Below are 17,350 nucleotides of genomic sequence, written 5' to 3'. Positions count from 1 at the left end.
TGTACTGGGACTTAAACAAAAAGCACATCTCAATAGGTGTTCCAGGTATCTTCATGACATGGCACAAGTGGGGGGGACCTTTCCTCTTTTGTTCTCTATTGTTCCTCAAGCAAGGGGGGAGGCCGATGACATCACAAAGTCATCATCAGACCAACTCCTTGAAGTTTAGTGTGTATACTTTACTGTATTTATACTTAGGATATCGCTTTTCAACAGATTTTTTATTTTTGAATCACTGGAGGACACCTTTAAAGTTGAGAATGGCCCCTTGCATTTAAACATGTTCATTTATGTAGTTCTGTATCTGCCTATGAATAATGTTATGTATTATTTCCTTTTATATAGTTCTGTCCTTCAGTTGTAATTGTCTATTAATGTTATGAATTATGTCATGTCTTATGTTTTGTGTGGACCCCTGGAAGACTAGCTGAAGCTTTGGCTATATCTAATGGGATCCTAATATTTAAAAAACGGCATCTCTTTCAACTCCAGATTTTGGGTCATTATAGCTCACTGTAATCTAACACTCACAAGGTCCTATAGGGACTCCACAAATAGCCAACTGACGCCCCATTCCAAATGGACCCTGGTGGTGGCAGGTAGCTTTGCGGTTAGAGGTGCGGGCCAGCAACAGCAGGGTTGCTGGTGCGAATCCCAGCTCAGACGGGAAAATTGGGCTTAGAGTGAGCTGGCAACAGGAGGGTTGCTGACATCATCCTTGCCATTGTGCCCTTGAGTAAGGGACTTAATCACCTACAATTGCTCCAGGGGCACTGCACTGCCGCTGACCCATTGCTTCCAGCCACTGGACTCTCCCTATGTAGGACTCTCCCTATGTGGAAAGATCAACACGGGAACGATTGCCTCGTTCTGAGATTCCAAGGAGTTTCCATGTTTTTTTCATTCTTGTGCTGTTCTAGGAAGTCGCCCGCCATCACAGTGTCTGAAATGGAACATTGATTAGAGTAGCTGTCCAGGTTAGACTAGACACACACACACACATGGCTGCACAGAGGCCAACAACCACACACACAGGCCTTGGCCTAAAGATGTGTTCACCCCTGTGACAGATGTAGCCTACTCTCCCAGAGTTCACCATAAAGTAAGGTTATTATAATATACAGAGGCTTACATTGAGATCCTGATGAATCACCTGTTTAACTGTGATGTTAAGCCTTATATGTGAGGGAGATAACATTAGGTCTGCAACATTAGTCTATTTTTTCTCATGAAACTCTTATCCACTATTCCATTTGTAGGCTACATGTATTTCCAGCACAAACCAGGGCCTGAATTAGTGAATCACAAAGGACAGTCTTCGAAATTGATCTCAGATGACGCAGGATCCTTCCAGTCCTAATGGCCTATTTCATCGCCTGGGCAGACTACACTTTTCAAGGCACTTAACAGTAGTTATAGCCCACCATATAAAGTGTTACTCTCAGGGAACTCAGCCGGGGGAAGGAGGTCCGTCGGCAGCCAGGGCAGCGTGGGTCCAGCCTCCTCCTCAGAGAGAAGACAACTCTCACCCTGACCCAGTGGAGAAATCCCTCTGCTGAGAGACAGCTGCTTCCAATAACTCCACATAATACCTGTAATTTGCCCATGGGGCTGAGGCAGGTTGGGGTAGCCTGCTGCTTCTGAGAATAAGGGCTACTGGTCAATGATTTCTCTTCCTTTCCTTGCTGCTCTGCTGCAGTATTTCTCAGATGTCCATGGTACAGGAGGAGGGATTCATTATACACTTACTGTAATTTCTATTTTCAAATTCCCCTTACATAACCATTACACACACATTTTTCCCTGATGTAAGTGCACGGCCTCAAAATTGACCTTCTTCAGATGCTCTGAGGTTAGGGTTTCTATCAATGCTGAGCTGTGTGACCCACTGACACACAGCATCAACAATGGATCTGCTCCAGTTACAAACTCTATAAATAAGTGTGTGTGTGTGTGTGTGTGTTTGTAGATGTCGGTGTGTGGCCTCATGCATTTGTCACCTTTGCATACGTTTGGATTTGTGTGTGTGTGATCATTTTTGTCTGAGTGTCTGTGAGGATGTTATTTATGCACAGTACTGTATGTCTGTGTGAGAGAATGCAGGATCAAATATGCATATGAGCCCATCGGTCAATGTGCGTGCGTGTGTAGTTCATGCGAGGTGGAAACGTGGGAGTGTAGAACAGTGCTGTCTGAGACGTGGTTATCCCTGTGGTGTGTGTGTTGTCAAGTTTAAGAGCTGAATAAAGATTCCCTTCCTCCTCACGCTACAGCACTATATGGCATATTCTCTTCTTGTATAATTCACCCCTTTCCTATTTAAATCAGAAAACATAGTCATGACACAACATACAATTAGGAAGATACAAGAAGAAATAGACACTACTAATACTTGGCTAATGTGCTTGCCTGTGTTTGTGTAGCCTATGCTAAGTGCAGTGTATATCGTACACATAGACTGCTAATGCTCTTACCAAGGGGATAGGGATTCTTTATAATACTCTTTTTTTCTCCCCAATTTCGATCTTGTCTCATTGCTGCAACTCCCCAACGGGCTTGGAAGGCAAAGGTCGAGTCATGCGTCCTCTGAAACATGACTCGCCAAACCGCGCTTCTTAACACCCGCCCGCTTAACCTGGAAGCAAGCCCCACCAATGTGTCAGAGGAAACACGTTCAACTGATGACCGAGGTCAGCCTGCAGGCACCGGGCCCGCCACAAGGAGTCGCTAGAGCACGATCAGCCAAGTAAAGCCCCACTGGCCAAACCCTCCCCTATCCTGGACGAAGCTGGGCCAATTGTACGCCGCCCTATGGGACTCCCGGTCAGTGCCTTAGACCGCCGCGACACTCGGGAGGCCCTCTTTATTATACTCCTATTAGTGTTTAGTATCATGGTGTACCCAATCATTGACCCCCACTCACAGGGGAGAACCAGAGGACTGAGGATTGTCACCGTCTGTCACTCTATGTGAAGATAGGGTATGTGTGGGTGTGTAGACTAAACAACAAATTCATAGATACTCATACACGTTCTTGGGACTGTTGCGGTTGCACAAATTGAACTGGGACACGTAGATTCCAGGAAAACATTTGAAGAGAAAATAGCCAGCAGCATACCATCCTGCATACCACTGCTGGCTTGCTTCTGAAGCTAAGCTAGGTTGGTCCTGGTCAGTCCCTGGATGGGAGACCAGATGCTGCTGGAAGTGGTGTTGGAGGGCGGGTAGGAGGCACTCTTTCCTCCGGTCTAAAAAAATATATCCCAATGCCCTGTGTAGGATGCTGTCTTTCGGATGGGAAGTTAAATGGGTGTCCTGACTCTCTGCGGTCATTAAAGATCCCATGGCACGTATTGTAAGAGTAGGGGTGTTAACCCCGGTGTCCTGGCTAAATTCCCAATCTGGCCATCAAACCATCACGGTCACCTAATAATCCCCAGTTTACAATTGGCTCATTCTTCCCCCTCCTCTCCCCTGTAACTATTCCCCAGGTTGTTGCTGCAAATGAGAATGTGTTCTCAGTCAACTTACCTGGTAAAATAACAGATACATTTTTAAAAAGAAAAAAATTGAATTGGGACTGAAAAACTGAGTTTGTATTTACCCGAAGACAAGCACACTTATCAGGAGTTGTCTGTACTGCACAATCAAGCTAACTCATTCAGCTGGATCACTAATCAGATAGTAGTTCACCTGATTCTTTTCCAGATAAAGAAGGAACTGTTCCCTGAAACCTATCAGGATAATAAAACGTGAGTTGGAAAGCTGACTAATTCGGAGAAAACATCCCGTTGGGATTTAAACAGATGAGGAGGTAATTGCACGCTGAGCCAACTGTGTCTAACACGTAGCCACTTTTCTCTTCTCTTCCTTTTCCTCTCTCTATTCATCCCCCCTCTCTTTTCCCTTTCCCTCGGGGTCAGGGAATCAGGCCAGGAGCCGACAGACGCACCAATTAAAGCGAGAGCTTGTCTGGAAGCCAACAAACAGGTTTTTACTGACGTCCAATTTAAATCTCAATAATTCTCCATCACATCTCATAGGGTTAGATCCTTCAGAGCCCGCAATCTTCTGAACAGGGAGAGTAAGAAAGGAGGAGGAGGGAGTGACACTTCAGTCTGCCTCGTGCACAAAGAACAGATGGAGAGAGAGAGAGAAAGAAGGGAACGGTTTGGAAGAACAATGGGGTTGATGAATGCCAAAATCAAGACATATGAAGTGGAGGAGAGAGGGAAGGAGACAGAGGATATGAAAGTGATTAGGAGGAGAGAGTGAGGGAAGGGAGAGACAGGGGGACAGGAAAGAGAACACAGTATGAACCGATTCATGACTGGCCAAACTCACATCCAGCATTAAGATATGGTTTATCTCTAAAAGGGAGGAGAAAGAGAGGGCAGGGAAAAAAGGAGAGAGGGCAATCTCTGTGTCCCATCTCAGTGAAATCCACTGCCAAATATTCAGAGGGAAAGCCTTGTGGTATCAGATACCTCAACATGGCCCGGGTCCATCTAACCTAGTTTAGGCTAGCCACTCATCTACAGGGAATTAGCCTAGTTACATTTAAATACACTACTTGATGTGGGTCTGGTATCATCAGAGGCATCATGAACAAGATATTGAATTTGGTCATCTGTGCCTGAGAAAAAAAGTAGGTGCAGTGTGCCTACCCGGAGTCATTACATGGCAACAGTACATGTGGTTATGCTATATGTTCAGTTCAGTTACAGTTGGCATCAGGAAAGTCAGTCATACAACTGAATGCATTCAACTGAAATGTGTCTTCTGCATTTAACCCAACCCCTCTGAATCAGAGACGTGCGGAGGGCTGCCTTAATCGACGGCACCCGGGGAACAGTGGGTTACCTGCCTTGCTCAGGAGCAGAACGACAGAATTTGACCTTGACAGCTCTGGGATTTGATCCAGCAACCCTTTGATTACTGGATCAACGCTCCAACCCACCAGGCTACCTACAACTAACACACATCACATGTAAACATACCTACAACTAACACACATCACATGTAAACATACCTACAACTAACACACATCACATGTAAACATACCTACAACTAACACACATCACATGTAAACATACCTACAACTAACACACATCACATGTAAACATACCTACAACTAACACACATCACATGTAAACATACCTACAACTAACACACATCACATGTAAACATACCTACAACTAACACACATCACATGTAAACATACCTACAACTAACACACATCACATGTAAACATACCTACAACTAACACACATCACATGTAAACATACCTACAACTAACACACATCACATGTAAACATACCTACAACTAACACACATCACATGTAAACATACCTACAACTAACACACATCACATGTAAACATACCTAGCTAATGCACTTGACTTTGTTTCTGTGTACACACTAGACTACTAACACTCTTTCTCAGGGGATAGGGATTCTTTATAATACTCTTATTAGTGTTTAGTGTCATGGTGACCCCCACAGGGCACAGAGAGACATGATTGGACTGAGGATTGTCACCGACTGTCTGTCTGTCTCTGTGAGGTTAGGCTGAGTGTGTGTGATGGTGATGTGTGTGTACGTAAATGATGCAAATGTATGAGTGCATTTGTGTGTGTGGGGGTGGTTGAAAATACGTGGAATCATGTATGATTTAATGTGTGTGTCTGTCAGAGTGTGTGATTGAATTACTGTGTGTGTGTATATATCCTAGCTGCAGCATGGCAGCGTGGCCTGTGGATGGATTCTGGCTGGCTGGCACTTTGCCACTTCCCTCTAATCAGGCTTCTGGGAAAGCCGTTTCCAGGCGCCGACTAGGGCATTCTAGGAAGCGGTCGCTAGGTAATCCCGCTGAAATTCCTCCCATGATTTCTGGCCTCCTTCAGCACCGTAAGGAGACACCCTCTCCTGGCCAGGGTTAATCAACAAGACAGCGGTGTGTGTATGTGTGCATGTATGAGAGGTAGAGTAGCTGTGTTTCGGTCTGTACTGTTAACTGTGTTTTTTTTTAACCAGCTCTTTATTTATTTATTTAATTTATTTCACCAGGAAGGGCTCATTGAGATTTTAAATCTCTTTTTCAGGAGCATCCTGGTCAAGATAGGCAGCACCAAGTCATGACACAATTACAGACAGACAACATGAAAAACTACAAGTAATCTAGTAAAAACCATAGAATTCACAAGAGTATAACAAAATCGTAAAACAGAAAATGAAAAACATTGACAGGTCAGGGAATCAGTCTCAAAATCCTTCATCTGTGATTTAAAAACACCAATCGGGAGAAGTTCTTCCAGTTTAAAAGTATTTTGTAAGGTGTTCCAAGACCACGGAGCAGAGTACAAAAAAAACCTTTTGCCAAATTCAGTTCGGACATTTGGAACAGTTAGCAAGATAAAGTCCAGCGAACAAAGAGATTTCTGAACAATAAAAATGCCCAAATAAAATGGCTTTGTAAATAAAAGTATACCAGTGACTGAGCCTACGACTGACTAGAGAAGGCCAGCCAACCCTGGTATACAAAGTACAGTGGTGCGTAAGAGTTTTGCAGTTTAAAATAAATCTCAAAGTGCCATGGTAAAGGGTGTCAAATGATCTCAAACACTGAGCGGAAGCGTTCATATATAAAATATCCCCACAGTCTAGTAAAGGCATAAATGTAGCTGATCTAGCCTCCTTCTGGCTTCAAAAGAAAAACAGGCCTTATTCCTAAAATAAAATCCCAGTTTCAGCTTCAATTTAATGTGAATGCGAGTGTGTGTATGTATGCATGTATATGTGAGGGGGTGAGTGTTTAAGAGACACTGTAGTATTGGTTCAGCACAGAGTTTTACTGGGAAGGCAGATGCACTTCTGGGAAGCTGGGTTCGCGGTGGCATGGGACCAGAAAACAAGCATTGAAGACAAAACACAAATGAATGTACATCTATTCCGCTGCTTCTTTCCCAGATCTAGAGTCCGCGCTGAAAACGAGTTTCTCCCCGTCCATTTTGTATTTTGTAAATCCGTGAGGAAACATGACTGAAAGTATTGCATTATTTGTTTATGTAAACAGCCACAACAAAGCAAATGTTCATCTCCGTTTTTGGGCATATGCTCGGTCATGTGGCCCGAGGTATTGTACAGACTGTGAGTGTGCTTACTGCTAGTTAAACACATGAGGAGATCTGAAGAGGTGTTGCGTAACATTTCTCCTCACCCCTCCCCCTCCCCCTCTTCTTTACTCTCCCTCTTTTTTCTTGTACTTCCTGGGTTGGGAGCTTTTAAATATAGCCTCCAGCTTTGAACAGATTAGAATGAATATCCGCTCAAACAAAAACAGTCCCATATATGTGTGTTTGGTTATTGTATGACTGCTTCCAAACCGTCCTGAACTGTATACACACCGTATACGACGCAAAGTTCATTGAAGTCTAGACTTCATTCAGGCCTTATGTGTGGAGTAGAAGGGGTGGGGAGGTGCATAAATCATGAAGAAAATCTCCAACAGGTCTATTGTATAGAAAATAACACGGTGTCAGTGGACAACTATGATTTAGACGGTGATTTAGAACAGAGTGCACACCAGCGGGAGCCGCAGTCGTAGACTGATATACAGCCGTGACACTGAGGGAGGGACAAGTAGTGGAGGGAGTGGATGAGTTCTTCAGAGATGGGAGATATGGTCCAGGAAAGAATGCTGGGCTCACACAAACACACGGCCACGTGGTGGGGTGACTAGAGCTAGGTATTCAGAAGTAGAGGAATGAGTTGTGGGGTGAGGCACACCCTTAAAACCACACACCAAACCAACACTCCGATCAGACAGTCTCACCCAGAACTGACACACACACACACACACACACACACACACACACACACACACACACACACACGCCAGAACAGAGACGCACACACACATAGCTGAGTGTGTGTACTGTGTATGAATGAAGCTTACGAAGCGTCTCTTCACAAGGTACTGTATTTGTTATTTGTCCAGTTGCTGAATTGCACCTTGCAGTGTAAAGCAAACATAAGTGTGAACAGGTGCTTTGAGAAGAGCAACGTTTGTGTCCATGTGAGAGTGGCACAAATGTTGAAACTTCACTCTGGACATTTGCCATGCTCTACAATTTGAGCCGGTTTAGCTATCTTGTTTGTTTTTGAGCCGGGTCTGGTTACACAGATACTCTCACTTTTCCTCTCTCTCTTGGTTCGGGTCTTATTTCCTGTTATTCTAGAGCTGTGCTCCCTGTTGGTTTCTCTCTAATTACAGGGTGGAGAGAACTAAGGTTTCTCTCCTCAGCTTCGTAAGTGTGGCCTCTGTGTGTGTGTGGGTAGTTGACACAACTGATCCAGAGAACGTGGATGTGTTTCAGTGTGTGTGTGTGTGTGTGTGTGTGTGTGTGTCCACATGATTTTCCTCTCTGTGAAAGGACCTTTGATATCCGTTAAAGCTTGTGTCCTCAAATGAACTCACACGAAATCCCTGTCAATAAACACATCAAGGCCCAAGTCCTAACTTGAGATTAGGGACCATTTGAAATGTCCTGGGGTGGGGGGGGCTGGTCCAAAATAGGAGACGGTTCTCTAACTTTTTGGGGCTTTTGGGAGGGTAGTGCACTTTTTCCCTGATTTACATTCACCATTTTTCAGGTTTTATTATTTCATGTCTTCCATATAGAAACATTTCCTCATTTGCTTGCATGCACCTCCCCAATCAAGGTGTTTTGGTACTTCCCTTATGCACTACGCTTTTCCGTGCGCTTAATATACGACAGGTCAATATGGTCTACCAGTCAACTATCTATCCTGCCCTCTATCCATAGTGATAATAGTGGTAGGTGGATCGTTTGTCCAGATCCGCATTAGGTTAACTAGCAATCATATCACACATACAGTGTCTTCGGAAAGTATTCAGACCCCTTGACCTTTTCCATCTTGTTATGTTACAGCCTTATTCTAAAATGTATTAAATTGCTTTTTTTCCCTCATCAATCTACACACAATTCTCCCATTATTCTCTGCAGATCCTCTCAAGCTCTGTCAGGTTGGATGGGGAGCGTTGCTGCACAGTTATTTTCAGGTCTCTGCAGAGATGTTCGATCGGGTTCAAGTTCGGGCTCTGGCTGGGCCACTCAAGGACATTCAGAGTCCCAAAGCCACTCCTGCCTTGTCTTGGCTGTGTGGTTAGGGTTGTTGTCCTGTTGGAAGGTGAACCTTCGCCCCAGTCTGAGGTCCTGAGCACCCTGGGGAAGGTTTTCATCAATAATCTCTCTGTTCTTTGCTCCGTTCATCTTTCCCTCGATCCTGACGAGTCTCCCAGTTCCACATTTTTTAAAATATCTTTTAAATTTGTAATAATGACAATCACAACAATACTGAATGAACACTTATTTTAACTTAATATAATACATCAATAAAATCAATTTAGCCTCAAGTAAATAATGAAACATGTTCAATTTGGTTTAAATAATGCAAAAACGAAGTGTTGGAGAAGAAAGTAAAGTGCAATATGTGCCATGTAAGAAAGCTAATGTTTAAGTTCCTTGCTCAGAACATGAGAACATATGAAAGCTGGTGGTTCCTTTTAACATGAGTCTTCAATATTCCCAGGTAAGAAGTTTTAGGTTGTAGTTATTATAGGAATTATAGGACTATTTCCCTCTATACCATTTGTATTTCATTAACCTTTGACTATTGGATGTTCTTATAGGCACTTTAGTATTGTCAGTGTAACAGTATAGCTTCCGTCCCTCTCCTCCCTGGGCTCGTACCAGCAACACAACGACAACAGCCACCATCGAAGCAGTGTTACCCATGCAGAGCAAGGGGAACAACTACTAGAAGGCTCAGCGCGAGTGACGTTTGAAACGCTATTAGTGCACGCTAACTAGCTAACCATTTCACTTCGGTTACACCAGCCTCATCTCGGGAGTTGATAGGCTTGAAGTCGTAAACAGCGCAATGCTTGACGCACAATGAAGACCTGCTGGCAAAGCGCCTGCTTCTGCCTACTACGGCTCAGTCAGATACTTGTATGCTTGTATGCTCAGTCAGTCTCCTTGTGGAGTGCAAAGAGAGAGAGGCAGGTCGTTATTGCGTTGGACTAGTTAACTGTAAGGTTGCAAGATTGATTCGCCCGAGCTGACAAGGTGAAAATCTGTCGTTCTGCCCCTGAACGAGGCAGTTAACTTACCGTTCCTAGGCCATCATTGAAAATAAGAATGTGTTCTTAACTGACTTGCCTAGTTAAATAAAGGTATTAAAAACCTCTACCACAGCATGATGCTGCCACCACCATGCTTCATCATAGGGATGGTGCCAAGTTTCCTTCAGATGTGATGCTTGGCATTCAGGCCAAAGAGTTCAATCTTAGTTTCAGCAGACCAGAGAATCTTGTTTCTCATGGTTTGAGAGTCTTTAGGTGCCTTTTGGCACACTCCAAGCGGGCTGTCATGCTTTTTACTGAGGAGTGGCTTCTGTCTGGTCACTCTACCATCTACCTGATTAGTGGAGTGCTGCAGAGATGGTTGTGCTTCTGGAAGGTTCTCCCATCTCCACAGAGTAACTCTAGAACTCTGTCAGAGTGACCATCAGGTTCTTGGTCACCTCTCTGACCAAGACCCTTCTCAACTGATTGCTCAGTTTGACCGGGAGGCCATCTCTAGGAAGAGTCTTGGTGGTTCCAAACTTCTTCCATTTAAGAATGACGGAGGCTACTGTGTTCTTGGGGACCTTCAATGCTGCAGACATATTTGGTTCCCTTCCCCAGATATGTGCCTCGACCCAATCCTGTCTCGGAGCTCTACGGACAATTCCTTCAACCTCATGGCTTTGTTTGTGCTCTGACATTAACTGTGACACCTCATGTAGAGAGGTGCGTGCGCCTTTCCAAATCATGTCAAATCAATTGAATTTACAACATGATTTACAACATCTCAAGGATGATGAACGGAAACAGAACGCATCTGAGCTACATTACGTCTCATAGCAAAGGGTCTGAATACATATGTAAATAAGGTATTTGTTTATCATTTTTTAAATACATTTTGCAAACAAATAAAATACAAAACCTGTTTTCGCTTTGTCATTATTGGGTAATGTGTTTAGATTGCTGAGGATTATTATTATTTTGATCCATTTTAGAATAAGGCTGTAATGTAACAATATGTTCCGAAGGCTCTGTAAAATCATTCAAATCTGAACCAATTTTCTAGATAAATACACAAGATAGCAGAATAGCTGATAGGCAGTGGAGGCCAGGTGCTTCATTGCGCATGAAAGAACAGGGAAGATACGCAGCTTAAAACGCTTCCCCATTGATCTCGTTTAGGGACCATGACATGATCCTACCTAGACTACCCTACAACAATCCAATGAATAAATTGCATTATTCATTTGAAGTGAGTACAGTTGAGTAAAGTTCTACTCTAGGCTGTAAACTGCAGTGAAAATTACATTTGTCATATGGTTCTCTCCGCTACCACATGGCAAACTGTAGCGATGCACCAAGTCTGGAACCCACACGGCCCAGGCCTGAACAGCTTTTACCCCCAAGATCGCTAAATATACTGAACAAAAATATAAACACAACATGTAAAGTTTTGGTCCCATTTTTCATGAGCTGAAATAAACAATCCAAGAAATGTTCCATACGCAAAAAAAGCTTATTTCTCTCAAATGTTGTGAACTAATTTGTTTACATCCCTGTTAGTGAGCATTTTATCATTTATCAAGATAATCCATCCACCTGACAGGTTTAGCATATCAAGAAGTTGATTAAACAGCAATGCCACAGATGTCTCAAGTTTTGAGGGAGTGTGCAATTGGCCTGCTGACTGCAGGAATGTCCACCAAAGCTGTTACCTGAGAATTTAATATTAATTTCTCTACCATAAACAGCCTCCAACGTCGTTTTAGAGAATTTGGCAATACGTCCAACCGGCGTCACAACTACCAACCATCGGGATGCACGACTGCGGGATCATCAGGATGGGAGCTGAGGAGTATTTCTGTCTGCAATAAAGCCCTTTTGAGGAGAAAAACTCATTCTGATTGGCTGGGCCTGGCTCCCCAGTGGGTTGGCCTGGCTCCCATGTGGGTGGGCCTATGCACTCCCAGGCCACCCCCTTGGCTGCGTCCCTGCCCAGTCATGGGAAATCCATTGATTAGGACATAATTTATAATTGACTGACTTCCTTACATGAACTGTAACCCAGCAAAATCTTTGAAATTGTTGCGTTTATTTTTGTTCAGTATAGTTAGTTAAATAGTTAACCAAATAGCTACTATCGCGACTATCTGCATTGACCCCTTCTGCACAAACTTTGACTCATCACATATGCTGCTGCTACTGTTCAGCATTGGTCACTTTATTCCTACTAATGTGTACATATCTACCTCAATTACCTCATACCCCTGCACATCAATTTGCTACTGGTACCCGTGTGACTCGGGAATAGCCCTAGCACTCAACCTCCGATCCAACAGATCCCAGACGTGCTCAATGGGATTGAGATCCGGGATCTTCGCTGGCCACGGCAGAACACTGAAATTCCTGTCTTGCAGGAAATCACGCACAGAAAAAGCAGTACGGCTGGTGGCATTGTCATGCTGGAGGGTCATGTCAGGATGAGCCTGCAGGAAGGGTACCACATGAGGGAGGAGGATGTCTTCCCTGTAACGCACAGCGATGACAACAAGCTCAGTCAGATGATGCTGTGACACACCGCCCCAGACCATGACGGACCCTTCACCTCCAAATCGGTCCCGCTCCAGAGAACAGGCCTCGGTGTAACGCTCATTCCTTTGACAATAAGCGCGACTCGTCAGAGATGAGCACTTTTTGCCAGTCCTGTCTGGTCCAGCGACGGTGGGTTTGTGCCCATAGGCGACGTTGTTGTCGGTGATGTCTGGTGAGGACCTGCCTTACAACAGGCCTACAAGCCCTCAGTCCAGCCTGTCTCAGCCTATTGCGGACAGTCTGAGCACTGATGGAGGGATTGAGCGTTCCTGGTTTAACTCGGGCAGTTGATGTTGCCATCCTGTACCTGTCCCGCAGGTGTGATGTTCGGATGTACCGATCCTGTGCAGGTGTTGTTACACGTGGTCTGCCACTGCGAGGACGATCAGCTCTCCGTCCCGTCTCCCTGTAGCGCTGTCTTAGTCGTCTCACAGTACGGACATTGCAATTTATTTCCCTGGCCACATCTGCAGTCTTCATGCCTCCTTGCAGCTTGTCTAAGGCACGTTCACGCAGATGAGCAGGGACCCTGGGCATCTTTCTTTTGGTGTTTTTCAAAGTCAGTAGAACGGCCTCTTTAGTGTCCTACGTTTTCATAACTGTGATGTTAATTGCCTACCGTCTGTAAGCTGTTAGTGTCTTAACGACCGTTCCACAGGTGCATGTTCATTAATTGTTTAGGGTTCATTGAACAAGCATGGGAAACAGTGTGTAAACCCTTTACAATGAAGATCTGTGAAGATATTTGGATTTTTACAAATTATCTTTGAAAGACAGGGTCCTGAAAAAGGTTTGTTATTTAACTTTGAAAATGTATGACTTTTTTTGTGGCATAAACACAACTCGTGAAAATATTTGAATCTGATTAGGCTACTTCAAAAGTCTCATGGAGCCTACCTGCTCACGTTCATCCACTCCCAAAATTAATTCCAGCATCCAAACTGCGCAACGGTCATTCGATTAATCTGTTACAAAATACCAAACAGTTTAATGACATTCAGAGACTGTCAAACCAAACCTTCAATACTGAGTTGGGTTACATTTTCTGTTTGTCGAGATTGTCAATCCCACAATCGAGTATGTCATACTTGATTGTGATGTTGAAAACGCAAACCATAATGAGCGTTCAAAGTCGGTAAGCGGTATGCAGTTGTGCGTTGCTTATTGGTTGTGTGGTGCATTGGCACAGAAACCTGTTGGTAGAAATGTTGTTGTATTCATTACAGAAATATAGATGATCGTTGTCTGCAGCTGGCTCTGATCGTAATGTAATGATACAGGCAGGAAGAGTGAGTGATCGTCGATCCCTCAACCTTCTGTCCTGTTAGCCGTGTGGCATCAACTGTCTCATCAAAAAAAAACATGCTAAATGTTAGTCAATATTTATAATTATAAACTCAGGGTTGCTACAATACTTATTTATGGTGGTATTATGTTAGTCAATTTTATGAGGGGGGGGTGAGCAATTTCTTTTTACAGTACCTTTCACATACTGTATGGGTCACAACCCTCTTCACAAAGTCACTAAAGACTAAATTGTAGTAACCTGCTTGTGCTGTGTTGTGACAACAGCAGCCAAAACGTCTTCCATTATTCAACACTCCCATCTAACAACTCCCCCACAGAGTTACCCAACATCCCTCCTCCTTTTCCGTCTGCACTGACACAAACGTAAGGCAAAATGCTTGGCTGGTGTGATGTCAGCGTGCAGCGTTCCTAAGAGCATCCGGGAATGTAGTAGACACAGTTGATCCCTGGCCTAGAATGCCCTTAGGTCAAAGGTCACCGTGGCTTTGTCTCAACCAACCAACCAGGAGGTGGATTTACGCTCAGGCCACGTGGTTCATGGCCTGTGATCCTCTCAGTGGTCGTGATGTGTCAGCGGACAGAGGCTATGTGGGGTTTCTGACCTTCGCCTCCACAGCCACTACTCACCAACCAGACCAGCAGATAGCGGAAACTGTGAAAAAGATGGGGGTTGGATATAGATATCTCAAGAAGACTGCCACACAACTGGGTCGTAGTCATTAGGCCACAGCCAAAAACAAGTGTTTATTATTGGACAAGTTCAGGGGAGGTAGTCCCTCCCACTTTCAGTCTTGTCTTCCGTCTGGTGCCTAATAAATACAAATGCAGAGGTAGGTAGTCTTTCCTCTCCCCCTCTAGCCTTGCTCAGTGACTAGTGTTTTGTAAAAAAAAAAATCAGAGTTCATCAAGTTTGATTGATTTGACTGCTGCCTACCTGTGCTAGCCTAGTTTCCCTGGCTGTGTGTTAGAGCCAGGGAAACGAGGCTAGCACAAAAACAGATGTGAAAACTCCATGCAGCAAGGTGTGTCAGTGTACGTATGCGAGTCCCCTAGTCCAAGACGGCACTTGAGTTGTACTTCAAAGCTGTCCCAGGAACACTGTGGCTTTTCATTCACAAAAATCGTCAAATGTAACAGACATTCATGTGTGTATCTGACTGTGTTATGAATGACCTTAAGCCCATCATAAATGACCCTATTAAGAATTATACTATCGTGTAAGTCAGAGAAGAGCGAGTGCTTTAAAATGTCCTCACATTTACTTAAGAGTAGTTAAGAGAATTTGTTTGGCATTAACCTTGCGGTCATGAACAGCAAGGCACATGCAGATGAAGCAGAGTATGGTCTTTGTTTTTACAACTAAACATTTGCAAATGAAACATCTTGTGAAATGGCCCTACATTAAGAAATGTCAACATGACATCAAGACCAATAAAGCACCACATAAAAAAGGAGACATTCACCAATTTTCTTTTACAATCATGGTATGCCATTTGAAGAGGAAAACAAATCCCAGTCCAGTTCCATCTTTTTTTTAAAAGTTGGACAAATATAGGAATCCTTTTTCAAGGCAAATCATACGCAAAAAGTACAAGGATATAGTTCATGTACAAACTCCTCTAATTCCAGCTCCACTTAAAAAAAAAAAAACAGGTGGAAAAATCCTGGAGAGTGCTTGTTGGGCATGCAGCCTTGACCTTGTTGAGGCATTTCCAGTTTTATAAACACTGACTGCAGCGGTAGCTGTTGTTGCGGTCCAAAAATGTCCCCGATTCATTGTGACGTAATGTTACAACAATATGTTGTGAAAATAAGACTAGACGTTACGCAATTCCATGGCCATTTCAAATGGACGTGAAGGAAGAAAAATACTATCAGTGGATTTGTTTTCCACAGAGTGGATGTCGCAACGCCATCGTGTTTGTTTACTTTTCAGGGTCTGAGTGACTGAGAAAAGGCGTGTCTGTAGGAGTGTGTGTTTGTGTGTAGGCCTGCATGGTTTCAAAATCGGCTTATTCTAATCTTACAATAACAAATCAGTGTCCTCTGTCCTTGTACCTCCAGTCTGGCGTCAATCACGATCAGGAGATACTGAACGTTACGGATTATTCTCGTATCAAGTCTAGTGACAAATCAAACAGTACACAAAAGAGTTTCCCCAAAATAAAAACACTGGAAATCATGTGTATTACAGAAAAGGGAAAAACATAATTACGCTAAGCATTGTGTTAATTATTCTAAACTGAATATTAACTTTATTAATCTTACATGTCCCTATTACAACACGCACACGCAGGGCCAGGCCAATGACACATCTCGCTCAGGGTTTCTGTTAGCCGGTAATAGCTGGCTTTTGGCCTATACATTTTTGTTGTTGTTGAAAAGCTGAACTCAAATATCCCTGGTCAATTGTCCTGGAAAATAAGAAAATTTCATATAATCCTTTTTAGCCTCTTCATTGATGGAAATACCAGTTGACTGGTCATATTTATCGTTCTCTAGGTTATTTTGCATAATTTAGTGGAATTAATTTGGTAAACTGTGTAGGCTACAGTATATTTGTTATGCATCTTATTTATCACACCCGTACATCATATAGATAGAGCCTTTGAGCTGCTGCCGCGTCACACACACACACACACACACACACACACACACACACACACACACACACACACACACACACACACACACACACACACACACCACTTGTCAATGAGCTGGAGGCGCTATGCATTTCCTTTTAATACATATGAGGCATGTCTTACCTTTCTTCAAAGTAGCCTATTAGATCTCTTTCTACATTTCTAATGGACATTTTCATCTCTGTCGTATCTTGGTCTTATGAAACCGCTCAAGTGTGTGGTGTCCTTTTGACAACGGTGTTTTCCCGCTAATTGCATTATGGAAGGAATGTTCATGAGTAGCCTACTGCCTTGTGCGCATTGCTGAGCTTATAATGTGAAGAAATAATAGTTCCCCAGCATTATAAGCTAAACGTTCTGTTCTGTTGCGTCACTCTCACTGCTTTTAACGTTGTTTTTTTTAATGTAGCCTAAGCCTACTGGTTGTACGATTTTGGGCCCCATCTCACAACTGTCCCAGATTCGGATTGGAATAGACTATTTCTCAACAAGCTGACCAATAGAATAGGTTAACTATTCTACTATGGGGGATAGTAGATTGACAGGCTAGTGATGTTGCTGTTAGTCGTCTTGTTGGCTGAGGAAAAGCAAATGTGGACACTTATTATATCTTCACTGTTGTATCCTCGACTTGCATGTTCTGTTAATATCAA

The sequence above is a fragment of the Oncorhynchus mykiss genome, chromosome 15 (genome assembly GCF_057628025.1).
Source record: "Oncorhynchus mykiss isolate SJ-2025 chromosome 15, ASM5762802v1, whole genome shotgun sequence".
Taxonomy (NCBI): Eukaryota; Metazoa; Chordata; class Actinopteri; order Salmoniformes; family Salmonidae; genus Oncorhynchus; species Oncorhynchus mykiss.
This window is presented reverse-complemented; position numbering follows the sequence as displayed.